A 6,409-nucleotide genomic window follows, 5' to 3' on the forward strand; every position below is an offset into this window, starting at 1 on the left:
CGAGTTAGCTCCTGCTAGAGATCCTTCTTTTATCCTGTTTCGGAGCTCTTTACAGGATACCATTTGAACAGGCTGGTGCTACTTACCTGGGTGATCATCCCTACCTAGTTTGCAGCCCTGTTCTATCGACATCGCAGCCATGACCCGTCAGAAACATGATGTGGCAGTTGAGCGGGAAAGCCAAGATGGCGCTGGCGCCTCGTCTGCAGTCGCGGCCTCTAAGCTTGCGGGCTATGCTAGACACTCATCTGCCACGCCAAGTAAACCTGCACTGCCCGCGGGGACTCCTAAACATACCTCCGTTCGCACGCCAGAGGTGCACACTGAGGTGAGTGCTGATGAGACTTGTGACGGCCATTTACTGGAACTATGTCCTCAGCCTGAGGTGGGTTCTTCCCTGTCACTACCCCCTCCTGCATGGGGAAGGTTGAACCCTCTATGATTGATGTATTTTTGGCTATCACCAAATGCAATACCACGCTGTCTTCCTTGTCGCTGCAATTGGGAGGTGTGAGTGAGGATGTGGGGCTTATTCACCATGATCTACAAAAGGTCTCAGAACGGATACCGGCAGTGGAGGGCTGCATTAGCGCGACTGAGTACGCCATTTTACCCATGCAAAGGGATATTTTGAAACATGACCGTGCTATTTTGAGTTTACAGGCTAAGGCCGATGATTTGGAGAACAGACTCCGACGGAATAATATCCGATTGGTGGACTTGCCTGAACGCACAGAGGGTAATACCTCGACTGAATATATTGAGACGTGGCTGAAATCTATTTTTGGTGCTACAATTTTGTCACCCATGTATGCCGTGGAACATGCTCACAGGGTTCCCATGAGACCACTTCCGCCAGGGGCGCAACCCCAAACTATGCTTGTTAAGCTCCTGCATTACCGCGAAAGGGATGCCATTCTGAAAGCAGCCAGAGATATAAAAGATGTCACTTTTGATGGTCATCGTATAGCATTTTTTCCGGACTTCTCGGCAGATATCCAAAAGAAACATCTTCTATTCCAGGAGATAAAGAGGAGCTTACATACGCTCCAAATCCCATATGCGATGCTATATCCTGTGAAGCTTCGAGTGGTTGCCTTGGGGGAAACGCATTTTTTTGGAGAACTCTAAAGACGCTGTGAGATAGCTTGACCGCAGTGAGTGTCGTATTCGTGATGCAGACGGATAGATGGTGGAACAGGCTTTGATATCTTTACTAATGGTTTTCCAGGGAGCCGGTTGCTCCGAAACATACGTGCTCCTTTGATGCCGATTCGACTGACTTCCATTGAATCAAGGAGTGGTTGCAGGACGCTGTAGTTTGTTCTTTTTGAAACATGTCGTCCAGGTTCAAGAAGGACTGGTGCCCTAACTTGCTTTGGCTAAAGCAAGTTTTTTGACATATGTAGGTAATTTTGGTTTGGGGGGAGGGGGTTGTGGGAATTTTTTGGGGATTCTTCCAGAGTATACATACTTGCTTTGATTACAATGTAGGTTCATACTGTACCTATTTGATAACGCTGTTTTTCCAGAGTCTGCATACTTGCTTTGCTTACAATATAGGTTTCTATTGTACCTGTTTGATGCTGCTGTTTTGCTCCTGTCTGAATGGTTTCTGTAACTTCTATGGCTCATAATGTCACAACTATATCCTGTAATGTCAGGGGCCTTGGAGACCCCATTAAGCGTACGGCCATCTTTGAGTATGTGAAGTCCCATTTTCCTGCTATCCTATGCTTGCAAGAAACCCATCTCTCTATGGATAGAATTGCAACTATACATCGTGCCTGGATGGGTCATGAATATCACTCTGTTTACACCAGTTACTCGAGGGGTGTCAGTTTGGTGATACATCGTTTGATACCCTTTAAGTGTCTTCAGGTTGATATTGATGATGAGGGGAGATAGGTCTGTCTTCATTGCACTATATACTCTGTACAATATATAATTATTGGAGTTTATATTCCGCCGCCCTTTAGTTATGATGTACTTCGAAAGGTTTTGCATTTTACCAGCACTAGACCAGGTGTACCGTTCCTCATACTAGGAGATTTTAATAATTATATTTATCCTTACTGGGACAAATTCACCACTGATACAGCTAGTGTGGATGGACCCCTAACTGCGTTTGGCTCCTTTCTTCATGAGGTGATGCTGTTGGATTTATGGAGACAAACATATTCATGATAGGCATTATTCTTGCTTCTCTAGTTCGCACAATAGTTTGTCCCGTATAGATCTCGGATTGGGTCCTGACATTGTAGCCAGAGCGGTTGTAACTGCTGCATACTTACCCAGGGCGCTTTCTGATCACTCTCCCTTGGTATTGGTCATATCTTTGTCTCGAGGTCCTCAAAATAATAGGACATTGTGGAGGTTGAATGCCTTCTGGTTGACTGTTATAAATGTATCTGATGTGCTTAAGGTCTTGACAAATTACTTTTCGGAAAACGTGGGCATGGCCAATACAGGAATGGTGTGGAATGCTATGAAAGCTACGCTGAGAGGGTGTTTGATTCAGTTAATCAGCAGGGTCAAAGGGAAAACTAGAAGGTTGGGTGATACGCTTAGAGATAGGGTGCGACAGACTGAGGCATCTCATGTTATGGATAACTCTATTGCATCTTTGGCTAATTGGCGGGAGGCTCAAGAACTACAGAAAACTCATTTATTGGAAGTAGCTGCAAATAAGTGGATGTTTCAGAAACACCATTCTTACGCTGAGGGGGAGAAAGTGAGACATATGCTTGCAAGAGCACAGTATGGCCAAACGTACATTGCAACAATACAAAATACTGATGGGATACTGATTTCCGGTAATGCAGAGATACCAGATGTGTTTAAATCTTATTATGTTTCATTATATAGTTCCCATGTACAGGCGTCTGAGGCACAACTTGAGACATACTTATCTGGTATCTCATTACCACTCTCGTCCTCTGTTGATAGAGTTGTTGGAGACCCCATTGCAGTTGTAGGAGTTGCAGGAGGCGGTGGCATCTCTGGCTAATAATGCTCCGGGTCGGATGGTCTTCCAGTGGAATTTTTTTTTAAATTGACATATACTTTTGCCGCACCTCTTGGATGTTTTTACGTCAGCTGTTAGAGATCAGGGTTTACCTGACACTATGGGAGAGGCAGTGATAGTATTTCTTTTGAAACTCGGTAAAGATCCTTTGCTTGCTGAATCGTATAGACCGATATCTCTCTTAACAGTAGATATTAAAATCATCGCTAAGGCCATAGCCGTTCGCCTCTCTAAGATTATCACGACTGTAATACATCCTGATCAAACTGGCTTTATGCCTCAAAAGTCTCAGGTAAACGGGTGCTTTGCTCCTTAGACGCAGGAAAAGCCTTTGACAGTGTGGAATGGGCGTACTTAGGAAGATGGGCTTCGGGGACACATTTATCTCATGGATTAGGATGCTGTATGATAGACCTGTGGCTAGACTTCGGGTGAATAACTTTCTGACTGGTACATTTCCATTGGGTAGAGGTACGCGGCAGGGCTGCCCGCTTTCTCCACTGCTCTTTGCCATAGCTATTGAGCCGTTAGCAGTTTTGATCCGGGGTTCGGTAGATATTGTTGGGTTTCGTCATGGGGAACAGGAGGATAAATTAGCGTTGTATGCTGATTATATGCTACTGTTTTTGGAAGATGATGCTTCCTCCTTGGATATCTACAATTGGAGAGTTTGGTCAATTCTCGGGATTGACCATTAATTGGTCCAATTCTGCTCTGATGCGGGTGGATGATGCACCCGCACAAGTGACATATGAAGATCTCCCTATGAAGTGTGTTACTTCCTTTAAATATCTAGGTGTGGAAATATCCATTAAAATGGAGGATTTGAAAATTAAATTTTACTCCCTTACTGGCCAGGTTTAAACTTAAGTTAGAGGTGTGGCGTAAATTATATCTCATTGTCAGGTGAAATTTAATCAAAATTATATGGATGCCTCAGTTGTTATATCTTCTGCACAATGCTGCTATTTGGTTACCACAACATTTTTTTTTTTTTTATAAGGTCAACATGTTATTTTGATCTCTTATTTGGAATACAGGGCATGCACGCATAAAGTTGGAAACTCTGCAAAGAGATAAGACAGACGGAGGCCTGGCGGTTCCTAATCCTAGATTATACTATTTGACTTCTCAGCTGCAGCATCTCAGAGGTTGGGATATTGCCGACTCAGTTGATTCCATTAAGCTGATGCTCCAACAATTCCTATGTACAGATTCACTGTTGGAGGCACATAAATTTAAACAGCATACTAAAAAATATCCAACATTGTATTTGATGCATAAGGTCTGGTGGTGTGTTAAGCATATGCATGGTATTACGGGATGTACGCAGTATACAGCTATTTGGGATACACCGTGGATGTCTCATATGCATACACTAACAGATTTTGCTTTGTGGAAGAGCAAAGGGATCCGTAGAATAGAAAAGCTGTTGGAGAATCAAGACCAAGTTATTCTCATGTCTACAGTCAGAATTTGGTCTTCCTCATACTCGATTTTATAAATACCTTAAGCTTCGGCACGCGTACGGCGTTGAGAGTAGGTCTACTGATATCACAGTAATGGACAATGTCCTGATCGGAGTTAACGGCACAGCTAGTCACACTTCTGGCCTTATATCTCGTATATACAGAGGTCTTTTGATGAGATTCATAGATTCATTTTCCTTCTGTTTTGAGAGGTAAATGGGAAAGCGATCTTGGGCCCATAGAAGAGACTCAGTGGGATGATATTTTGTCACGGATTCCTAGATTGTCCATGAATGAGGCGCATCTTAGCTCTCATTTATTTATGATACATAGGGTTTATAGAACACCAGTGTTTCTGAATGAAATTGGGTTTCCTCAGCTTGTCCCAGATGCGGTGGGGAACCAGGCACGTTGATACACATGATGTGGCAATGTATACAACTGCGGCAGTTTTGTTCTGAGGTAGTGGACCTTATTTCTTCTGTGTACCAGGTATCGGTAGATTTCACTCCATTTGTTTGTGTTTTGGGGTACGTGGAGGATATTTCTGTCTCTGAGCAGGTCACCTTGGCTGTTGCTCGTATGTTGTATGTAGCTAGGACACTTATTGCACAACACTAGCTGGATGATAGACCCCCTACATTGTCAGAATTTTGTAATAAAGTCAATTGGCTAACGTCTATGGAAAAACATCTATACATCCAGGAATGCTAAACACAAGTTTGATAGAATATGGTCCCCTTGGGTTCTGCAACAGGGCCTGAATTCCTTGCCTGATGCTGTAGCCGAGATGCGTTCTGGACCGTAATGGCTTTCTAGTATATGTGTGCTGCTTAGTGTAGCTTGTTGGCCTATGTGAGATTTTGGTAATCATATTTAGGTATTTTGGAACTGCACATGCTATGCAATGTTTTTTGTATTTTTATGTCAGAATAATGTGTAATCATGGTCATATTTGCTCTGGAAGAAGGGGGGATTATGTCTTTGGGGCGTTGTGCTATATCACAAATTTCTTACAGAAAAAATAAAAATGACTTGATTCAAAATTGGATTTGATTTTGCAATTTCCACTGAAAATAAACAGAGTCGTATAAAAATCAGTGGTTGAATGTAAGTTATCAAGTTGTATTTTTATAGATGATATTCGTGTCCTTTCTGGGGGGGGGGGGGAGACACACTAATAAGTTGATTTTGGTTGTACAATTGCTGTTTGAGGAGTACTATATAGATTTTTATTAAAATTTGCATTCATGGACCCGATGCTGCATGTCTGCTGCTTCAGCATTTACTGTGTGCACTAGCTCTCGTAGAGGTTTGGTATATACAAACTTTGCACATCTTGATATAGTTGTTTTAAGGCAATTTGTGTGTACGCCTCTGTTTGGAAACAAGTTTTATGCATTAGTTTTAAAAAAATACTTATTTGGTGCATGAAGGTGGTTTTGACTGTACACTACTAGATAGGACTAACATTCTTCCCATTGTCTGCTTTCAGGAAACAGAGGGTTTGAGAGGGGGGGGGGGGGGGGACAACAACACATTTTTCAAGGCATCTGATCCCTGTATTTATAAAAAGGTGTTACTTTTTAGTTCTGGTGATTTTGTTTAGATATGTACATAAGTGGCATGTATGAGCTCAGCACCTCTAAAAATAAAAGTTCAAGATGTACTGTGTGTCTAAGGCTCTACTTGGGTCAAGATTTACAAAACTGTGCTTTGAAATTGTATTTAGACACCTATTAGTATTGTGGCATTTTCACAATGTTCCGGGCGTCTACTATTCACACGTCAAAAAGTGTGAAAATTGGCCAAAAACCCAGCAGGGAAAGGATTAACGCTTCTATGATTTTAACCGCGCATGGTCCTGTAGAGATTAAGCATATATATTTATTTTTTGGTTGTCTATAGCTAA

The sequence above is a fragment of the Rhinoderma darwinii genome, chromosome 1 (genome assembly GCF_050947455.1).
Source record: "Rhinoderma darwinii isolate aRhiDar2 chromosome 1, aRhiDar2.hap1, whole genome shotgun sequence".
Taxonomy (NCBI): Eukaryota; Metazoa; Chordata; class Amphibia; order Anura; family Rhinodermatidae; genus Rhinoderma; species Rhinoderma darwinii.